General features: G+C 31.5%; 2 non-coding genes across 2 annotated transcripts; both read right to left on the reverse strand.

Moving 5' to 3' along the window:
• Positions 1-255: 255 nt before the first annotated feature.
• On the reverse strand, positions 256-328 carry TRNAT-AGU (transfer RNA threonine (anticodon AGU)). The gene has a single exon. It is a non-coding gene; the product is annotated as a tRNA-Thr (tRNA).
• Positions 329-678: 350 nt separating this feature from the next.
• On the reverse strand, positions 679-751 carry TRNAT-AGU (transfer RNA threonine (anticodon AGU)). Its single transcript has one exon. It is a non-coding gene; the product is annotated as a tRNA-Thr (tRNA).
• Between the last annotated feature and the right edge of the window lie 10,238 nt (positions 752-10,989).

Consider the following 10,989-nt stretch of genomic DNA (forward strand, 5'->3'; position numbering starts at 1 on the left):
CTAATGCTTGTTGGTAAATTAGAATTCAATACCTCCAATAGGTATACAAGCGAACGTCGATACACTTTAATCATTGCATCAATAGGCGCATATGTATAGATGGCGGTGCTCTTCATACAAGCACTCTCTATTACCATCCATACATGCCCTTTCTCAATATATAAGATATAGAAATAACTTGACAATACAAATCCACATAATTTCTTTTTCAAGAAATTTTCCTTTGGAGAAAATAATTCAGAACGAGAAAAAATCCTCCCCGGGTGCGGATCGAACACACAACCTCCTGTTTACTAGACAGTTGCTCTACCACTTGAGCTACCGAGGAGCTGTGCATTCACTCGCACCGTAAGTTTAGATAAGTTCTCGTTTTCAATTCTTAAGCTGTCTTTCACCTAAGCTCGATAATGTAGGCATGTGACTCTAATGCTTGTTGGTAAATTAGAATTCAATACGTCCAATAGGTATACAAGCGAACGTCGATACACTTTAATCATTGCATCAATAGGCGCATATGTATAGATGGCGGTGCTCTTCATACAAACACTCTCTATTACCATCCATACATGCCCTTTCTCAATATATAAGATATAGAAATAACTTGACAATACAAATCCACATAATTTCTTTTTCAAGAAATTTTCCTTTGGAGAAAATAATTCAGAACGAGAAAAAATCCTCCCCGGGTGCGGATCGAACACACAACCTCCTGTTTACTAGACAGTTGCTCTACCACTTGAGCTACCGAGGAGCTGTGCATTCACTCGCACCGTAAGTTTTCTTGAAAAAGAAATTATGTGGATTTGTATTGTCAAGTTATTTCTATATCTTATATATTGAGAAAGGGCATGTATGGATGGTAATAGAGAGTGCTTGTATGAAGAGCACCGCCATCTATACATATGCGCCTATTGATGCAATGATTAAAGTGTATCGACGTTCGCTTGTATACCTATTGGACGTATTGAATTCTAAAATTCTTTTTTCACAGTTTATTACAGGGATTACTGATAATTCCGTTTGGGAAATGCTTCAATAAGATAAGATCCAATCATTGGGAGTTGCTTTTCAACGGGAATTGAGGTTAAGGCTATTTCAAAGAAAATATGAGACTTCAACGGACTAATGTTGTTGCAGGAGCATACAGAGCAGTGCAGTCGATTTTAACCCAGGAGCAAGTCAGGAAAGGAAACCCTTGAATGTCACCAATGTTCCGTAAGGGAATTGTGGGAAAAAAAGGGATGGGAAGTATAACTGTCCTGAACTGCATGCGTTCATGCGTTCAATCGTCAGGACAAAAAAGTTTTGTTTAAATACCAGGAGCGAGTTTGAAAGTAAGCAATCTAGCTTTTTTACATTCAGTCTCGAATAACAGAAGGATTAGTGGGAATTTCAGTAAATCCACGTATAAAGGTACATTAAATAACCAAAATTGTAATTTTAAAATAGATTCTGGCTATGACGTAATAAAATTAAATACAAAATTTGTTAATTCAGTGAATATTAAAATTTTCATCAATTCCGAGACACTGAAGTATTCAACAGGTGAGGGTGTTTCTGCAAAGTTGAAGATTAAAGCATTACTGGTTTGAGGAAAAAACGAGGTTGAAATGATTAAGTATGTAGTGGATATGGTTGATAAATGTATTTTTGGAAGTGATTTTTTTTGTAAGATAGGTGTAAGAGAGAAAATCCGTAGTTTGATGTTTGAGGAAGTAAATTCGGAAGATAAAGATGATGCCCCTCTTCGACGCATTTTGAATCGACAGGACATCATTCTTACTAATTTACAGGATATTTTCCAGCAAAATTCTAAAAATTTCTTTTATCACCAGTAGTCTAAGTTTGCAGATTTGTTCATCAAATATCCAGATACTTGAATTAAATTGAAGATGATGATGTCGTGAAAAAATGCGATGTGGTTGTTATGACCGGACTTGTTCAGAGTAAGGTCTTGACTGTTTTATTTAAGTGTCATTCGTTGGGTTCTCAGATTTCAGCTCGTGAGCTTTATTTGTTATTTTTTTTTTATTGAATAATGATCTTTAATTGAATAATATGGGTAATTAATGTATTTCTTTACTGAAGCAATTTAATAATAATTTGTTCTTTTAAATACAATAATTGGGTCACTATAACAAGGTTCAACGTAAATTTTGTTACTAATATTGTACTTACATCTATCACTGACTATTTTTACTGCTGCTTCGGAATTTCCTAATGCTTCGTGCTGTAACCGTCAGTGTTTCCTTAACTTACACGAACAAGTTCGTGGCCAGTAGGATGTTGCGATTTCTGCTTCCTCTGCTATCGCCGGAATCACTTTCGGTGGGCCTCCTTTACTGTACCTCGCTCCTTAGCGTAGTCCAATACGTTTGATGTTCTCGATACGCACTTGAGTTGCCTCAGCCAACACGTTATGTCTTACGTGTATAAGGTATTTTCACTTGTGACGTCATTCCAAGATGGCGCGATCACTGGGTTTTTTTTCAAATTTGCACCAAATGTGCAAAACCAGCTGTGAAATTCACGAGGACGTCCCAACTAATGATAATGCGTTTAAAAACTTCAGGTTTTAATAAGCTATCGAATGAGCACTAAATTTTTTACATCTTCACTTGGTGAGCAATGCAAAAAAATGAATGAAATTATCGCGGGCATAAAGTTGATTAGAAAAACATTTTATTTTTTGTGCTTACCATGATCCAGTTATAACGAATATGAAATATAGTCAATAGCGATTCCCGATGCTTTAGAGGAAACTTTTCGTTTGTTTGCCAAAAGTGTAGTTTTAATGAAAATCAGTACAGAAAAAAAAGTACTGCAATCAGGCGGATTGTACCCGTCTACTATACATATATATATGGTTGCAAGCTTCCTCGCCTCCGCGATCATAATAAAGTCCCATAACCTCTGACGAGCTGTTAAAATTGAAGCAGTGTGTGGCAAAAACATGAATAAAAGTTGTTGTATAAGTGGTTGTCACGATAAATCTGCGAAATAATGTTGTCTTTTCATAGATAAAGAAATAATTTCATTTCGTTCCTCTGCACTGATACTTTTTTATTTTTTATTGTCCGGAGAAATCACAGATGGAATACGAAAAAAAGATTTCGCAGATTTATCGTGACAACCACTTATACAACAACTTTTATTCATGTTTTTGCCACACACTGCTTCAATTTTAACAGCTCGTCAGAGGTTATGGGACTTTGTTATGATCTCGGAGGCGAGGAAGCTTGCAACCATATATATATGTATAGTAGACGGGTACAATCTGCCTGATTGCAGTACTTTTTTTCCTGTACTGATTTTCATTAAAACTACACTTTTGGCAAACAAACGAAAAATTTCCTCTAAAGCATCGGGAATCGCTATTGACTATATTTCAAATTCGTTATAACTGGATCATGGTAAGCACAAAAAATAAAATGTTTTTCTAATCAACTTCATGCCCACGATAATTTCATTCATTTTTTTGCATTGCTCACCAAGTGAAGATGTAAAAAATTTAGTGCTCATTCGATAGCTTATTAAAACCTGAAGTTTTTAAACGCATTATCATTAGTTGGGACGTCCTCGTGAATTTCACAGCTGGTTTTGCACATTTGGTGCAAATTTGAAAAAAAACCCAGTGATCGCGCCATCTTGGAATGACGTCACAAGTGAAAATACCTTATAAGGTACTCACAAGTCGCGAGTGTCAAAACTAGACTAACACTTTAGAGGACAGGTGACAGACGTAAAAAGAGAAATTTTTCCTCTTGATGGTGCATTTTTATAGCATAAGAGCAAGTGAAAGAGGCATTTGGTTGAATTAGGTCGACCAATGAGCGATGTTCTTGCAGACTGCGTTGACAGTTGCATGATGATGTTACATGTTATGATTTTACATATTAAGAGATAACAATACAACAGTACCAATCACATTTTCTGACAAGTGCAATTGAGTTTTTGGGTCAGTGATGATGAAAGCTCCTATCAGCAGTATAAGAACGCCAAGTACAAGTTGAATTGTGACAGTAAGTTTACAATTTCGAAATTAATCCTTCTGAGGATTTTACAATCAATGTTGAATGTAATAAAGTAATGTGTGAATTACAAATTTTTAATAAGTATACATTATCAGAATTAAACAATTAATGAGCAAGTAACTATTCATTCATACATACATCCATTTTTACGATGAGGCTGGCCATATTCTATGTCAGCATATTATGAAGCATTCACCTTAAAGCTAATACACACACGCGCACACATAAACGACATACAAGCTCTTCTTGTTATATGAGCTTGCTTTATATTCACAATACGTCTTATCTGAATTTTGATGGACGGATAGTTTTTAGTTATAATATAATTCGTATCAACTCGTGATGTAACATGGTCGAGTATGAGACAGATACTTGGAAAAAGAAACACGATCAATTAGACAGCGACTAAGAGGAGTCCCTATTCACAAACAAGAAAAAGTTGACACTTTGACAAAAGTTATATAGAAACAAGGGGTTATTCGGAGATCATCAAGTTCCTGGTTCTTTACATTAGATTTAAAGAGTGGCTACTACCAAGTGAAAATCAAGAATAAAGATAGAAAAATTGCAGCTTTCTCTGTTAGACAAGAATTGTGGCAGTTCAAAGTTATGCCATTTGGATTATGTAGTGCACCAGCGACTTTTAAACGACTTATAAAAAAAGTACTTAAAAGATTGTTGTACAAAATCTACATAGTTTACTTAGATGGCATTGTAGTATTAGCAGACTCGATTAAGGAAATGTTAGTGAAACTGGAAGAGGTGTTTGTTTGTTTTTGAAAAGATATTCTTCGAATAAATAAAAAGACTAGTAATTTTTTCAAAAGAGAAATGCAATTTATTTACTACATTATATTGAAAGACAGGAAGAAGACAGTTCAGGAAAGATTAAAACTGTTTTGAAATGGCTGATTCTACATACAATTCATCAAAGGTTTTTCAGGTATTGCTAGACCTCAACTAACCTCAGGTTATAATTGTCAACCTGAACATTAAACAGGAGGAATGAGCCTGTCACTAAATGATTAGAAAAAGTTTGCCCAAAAGATGCATGTTGAGTCTATATTGACTATGATGTCTGGGGTGTTTGTGGTGATCCTGTTTTTTCTTGGTCGTAACTGCCTTTCGTTCAAGAGGAAGTCCCGTTCGGCTCAAACTGTATTCCACTGGGTCAGTAGAGCCACGATCATCTTGTGAGCAGCAGTAAGAGTTAATCTTAATTGCTGGAGTGTACTTTCATGAACCACCTGATGTTGACGTAGTCTGTCCCTCATTTCCTGCTGTACGTCATCAAGCTGAACCTGCAAGTTCAACTAGTTCTGCAGCTCAACTAGTTCGCTTTTGAATTTTTCTATCGTTTCATCCCAAGTTTTCATAACTTTCTTGGTTTTTTAGCTGTTTTTCTATTTTTAGGCACCGCTATTCAGATTTTCAAGCTGCCATTTCTTTGATTCGGTACCTTTTGTTGGTGTGTATCTGACGCACGGTTTCTTTAATCTCAAAATTCTTGACATTCATATCCAGGATAGACCCTCAAAATTGTAAAGCATACTTTCATAATTTATGAAGTAAGAATAGTAAAAGTGAACTTATTCTAAATTCTCATATGTCAATTACAAATATAATTTTCGAAGACCATTTAAGCTGCTCGTTTTTTAATGTCAAACTGTGGAAAGGTCAACAATGAGTAACAGAAACTTAATTTTATAAATCTATAACTAATTATAATTAAGTTTATTCTCTTTTTAAACGTTTTTAATATTGTTCAACTCAGTTTGGTAAATATTTAAGCATTGAGGAGTAGAATGAACCTAATATTAATTTTTATGTAAATTCGTAAGTATCAATTTAGTCTAATTTTATAAGCATTGTGGTATTAACTATAAATTATATTTGTAATTGACACATGAAAAATTAAGTAGAAGATTACTTTTACTATTCAAACTTTATAAATTATGAATTTAGGTTTCTGTAATACTTCAAATTGATATGTAAAAATTACTGTTAGGTTTAGTCTACTTTTGAAGGCATAAATATTTACAAAACTGAGTTAAAAATTCGATTAAAAGGTAAATAAACTCAATCATGATTAATAATAAATTTGTAAAACTCAATTATTGTTACAGATTACTTTGCACTGGGTACTTAGTTTACATGGACAAGTGTTGTAAATCTGGTATCTTATTATCTCTGGCCAAGTAGACGAGATAGTTGACTCACATCGTATTAGCTCGACTTAATGCCCCCTTTTCGTCAGATTTTTGATGCTTTAGTATTTTTTTTTTCATAAATTATATGAATTGAGATATTACTATGTGACAAAAAAACCCATATTTTTGATTATTTATAGTATTTAATTCTTTTAATATGAATAGCAAGTTTTATAAGCGTTTTTGAACTTTTTCTGAAACGTTAGGCTAAGCACTAACCTGCTAATTTTAGAATTTTACCGCAGACAAAAAGAGGTTTCTAAAACGTTTTTTTAATCTTTAGAATAACGTTCATAGACGTCAAAATACAGGTTTCTGAAACGGACAATGCTATATAGGAAACTATTTTAACAATTTTTCTGTACTTATCTGCTGCGAGCTGTAAGATATTGGCTTTGATTTTTTGTAACTAAAAAATAAAACTATTATTGCAATTTTGAGATACTCAAAAATAAGATATTTATTGCAGCAATATTGCGAGTTGATTTAGTCCTTATCAATGTGGAACAAAACCATAGCTCGAGTTGATTTAGAACACTTGTGTAACAACTATTAAAACTGTAGATTTTATCATGCATGTTTGATACTTAAATAATATTATGATTAAAACAATCTGCAGCATAAGAATATCTTTATTATTCTGAATAACCTTTATAAGTACGTTTTCTCTTTATACACACAAAATTGTAAGATATTAGAAAAACTTTTTAAGTCTCAGAAACTCATCATTCTTTTCTCAGTCTGAAATTATGGTGTAGTTATAAACCTCATATAGATTTTAAAAACGGTCATATCATGTTTTCTAAGCGTTTCTTTTTGGTTGATTAAATTTTTTCACTGATAAAAAATTTCAAAAGTAAGTAATTCACAGTAAAAAGCCACTAATTTTTAGACTCTTATTCAGATGAATTAAATTGTAGATAATCTATTAAGTGTTGCTGAGTAGTTCTTTTCTGTAATAAAATGTAAGACAAGAGAATAACATTAACTAAAACATAATGAATCAATCTTCATTTATTATTCTTTGTTACTGCTGAGATTTTTTTTTCATAATTTTTAAAACTATTTAATTTTGAAGTCTACATTAATTGAAAATTTTTTTTCGAGTGAATATTTTATAATTTTAATGAAAATTTCACATTAAAATAATTAAGTAAGTGTAACTGCTATACATGAAAACTTTTAACAAAAAAAAAAAAAAAAAAAATTATTTAGGAAGTTTTGTGTTAATTTAGTCGGAGCAATATTTTTTGTTAATAATTATTTAAAACGATTTCAATGTATAACTTAAGCGTGTATTTTTAAATTAGAAGATTTTAATTATTGTATAATTAAATAAAAATATTCTTACTCGGAACAGCATACTTATGAAATAAAAGGAAAAAAAAACTTTATAAATTTATAAAAATTATAGAGGCCATGGTAGTACAGTGGTTAAACCTGCGGATCTCATAGCCCGGCATGCTAGTTATACAGGTTTATCGAGATAAAGTCCCAATCTTTTCCAGCACTTCTGAGAATCTATTTTCTCATGTGCGTATTTAAAATGTGATCCTAGTACTAGTACTATCGATTGCGCTAGGTAAGAGAGACATATAGTTTTTAAGCGTTCTCACTGACATGGAATGTTTACTGTATATACTAGTAGGGCTTCGCCCCTCTGCACGCTGCCCGCGCCAGCCCACCATTTTTTGAATTTAGTTAAATACTTAATTTTTTTAGTATGCTTTTGAAACTTAAAAAAATACAAAAATCTTTGTAAAGTAGATTATAGTTGAGCTAGAAGTAATGTAAATTCAATAGCTGCTTAAATTTTAAACGATAACTTTTTTTTTATTTTTTATTAATCGTAACTTTTTTAATTTTATCATCAAAAATAATTTGCTATATTCATGTTACTACCTTTAATTTTTTAATTATTGTGAAACGTCTGGAATTTGAAGACAAACAATGTGAAAATTTTGTATTTATCCACACCAACTTAAATTTATTTATGATAAAATGATAACCATCACATATTGTTATTTTACTTAAATGGTTAATTCAACTAATAAAAAATCAAATACAGAGAAATCACGATTTTCAAAATTATATGTAAACAAAACATTAAATTTTTTTCATTGATGGCACAGACTGGTACATCATCAATATTACTTCCAAACAAAATCACCAGTCATAAAACATTTTGTTTACTATTAGACTTAAACAATATTACCAGAGCCAAATATAATTTATAAGGTGATGAAAATGATGATTTAAAAGAAACATTTTTTTATAAAAACATGTTTGATTTCAGTTATTCACAGTTGAATAACGATTAAAAATATATTTTAAAAACGAGATGTGGAGAAAAACATAAAATTTTTTTATTGATGGTCCAAGAGGTTCAGATAAAACATTTCTATATAAAACAATGGTATACTTTTTATTTTTAAGGGGAAATAAATTACATCAACGGCATGGACAGGTATAACGGCCATATCACTTCTGAAAAGGATAATAAATCATAGAAATTTTTGATAGCTATTAGATTTACAAAATACAGAAAGCTCATTTTTAGATTAAGATTTGTATGAAAAAAGTTAAGAGAAGTAGACTGACTTATATGGTATCAAGCTTCAATGATTCTTAAAAAAGCTTTGATAATTGTTAAAAAAACTTAACATGATTGATGAGACATGGATAAATTTTTCAGTGATAAAATTACAGTTTAATAAAAACATTAACAAAAGTCCACTTATTAAATAAACAAGAAATCATCAGTTCTTTAGCCATTATCATAAACTGTAACATTCAATGTAAACATGTGTTTCGTTAATTAATAATTTTTTGAATTACTTTTGAAAATAGGGGAAGAAGAAATAAAGTATTATAAAATACCAAAAAAATGAGAAACCACTGATGTTTGTTCCAATATTTTCCGTAATTTTACAAATTGGTCAATAAATATTGTAATTTGAATATCACATATTGCGTACATTTATTTTTTAAATAACAAGATATTGGAACATATTTCAGAAAATGCAAATATTTATTATAGTAATGATAGTGCCACTTATAAAAGAGTAGATAAAACTTACAAAAATATGTATATAAGCTTTTCTGTTGCATTAGTATTAGAGATGGTCTCCCACAGCATGAGTCAAACTTAAAAGTAGGTGCAATAATAATGTTGTTAAAAAATTTAAGTATAGCTAATAACTTATGTAACAGAAGACGTCTAAGATAAAAAAGTTTATTGAATACAATATAGAAACAAAATTATCACCGGAGAAAAAAGTGGGAATAGATTTTTTATACCTAGAATAACTTAGAATTGAGAAAACACGTCTTATTTGCTATTTATTTTAAATAGAAAATAATATCTATCAGTTCTGGCATTTTCCATAACAATAAATAAATTACAAGGTCAAAGTTTCGATAAAATTGGTTTATAATTGAAAAATCATTGATTTCTTATGGTCAGTTGTATGTAGCTTTGTCTCTATCCAAGAACTAAATAACATATTGATTTAAATGAATTCAAAAAATAATAGAAATATTGAGAATGTTGTCTGGAAAGAAATATTTGTTATGTACTTTACATATTGTTTAATTTTTAATCAATAAAGTTGTGTAACATTATAATAAGAAAACATTTATCGTTGTTACGCATCATTGTAGATATATAACTGCTTTTTGTTAACCTATAAATTGGTTGTGTTTGATAAAAAAAATTAAGTGATAGAATAAGTAAAGAATATTGCGCCATCGAATTTTTTTATAGTGCACGCACAAGGTCTCACAAATTAATAAAACCTAATGCGGCATAGCAGTATCTCTTGGGTGGTGTAGAAACCGACTTTATAAAATAAAATGTATTAATGAATGGTCATGTGTTTGTACATTTATAACTTTTTTTACAACAAGATGAGTGGGGGAAACAGTAGGGAAGCAAAATAAATTTTGTGGGGGACAAGTGGAGGAGCAGGAAAGTGCTGACCAAAAAAATATTAAGTTGAAGACCATGGAAAAACTAGGGAATAACCATGTAATTTGTGGGGTTACTGTTGAGAGGCTGCGCAGGAGCATTAAGGGAGGAAGGGGGAGCTGGAAGGAGCCGGGGGAACTGATAGCTGTACACAATACAACTATATATACATATATACAACCGTTTAATGAAAATGAGAGATCAAAAAATATTTATAGGTGGTCATTTGAAGGACTACCTCATTCGCTTAATACAAGTACATGTGCTAAATCGACCACCACGTGGCTCCGCGAATTTTGGTTGACTTATTTTGACCTAGAGTATGATTAAATAACGACTCATTGACTTTTATTACATTTACATGTCACAGAGTTTCGATCTTTTTTTGGGAGCTAATGAGAACATTCATTCAATTGATTGTTAAACGAGTTAAAATCGATCAACAACTAAATACAGTATAGATACCTAATAAAATATACACCGATTGTATCAGGCAAACGAGATACCGCGAGTACCTTGTTTCAAAAATAGTTATTTCTTGTTTTTATTTGAATCAAGTTTGAAAACAAGTGAATATAGATGCACGTGGAAGAAACAGCAAGCAAAAAAGGGTCAGGGGAGAAGAGCACAAAGGGACGCGAGCTTTTTGATTCAATCGCCGATGAGCCGCGAGGAAAAAAACTGAGCGATGCATCACAATAGAAACGTAAGGCGTTTGTAAGCTCGTCCATAAATAGACGCGAAAAGAGGCCAGTGGTATTATTATTTTCTTTTT

The sequence above is a fragment of the Copidosoma floridanum genome, unplaced genomic scaffold (genome assembly GCF_036245765.1).
Source record: "Copidosoma floridanum isolate Cflo_tuat_1 unplaced genomic scaffold, Cflo_Japanese_pri ptg000004l, whole genome shotgun sequence".
NCBI classification, from domain to species: Eukaryota; Metazoa; Arthropoda; class Insecta; order Hymenoptera; family Encyrtidae; genus Copidosoma; species Copidosoma floridanum.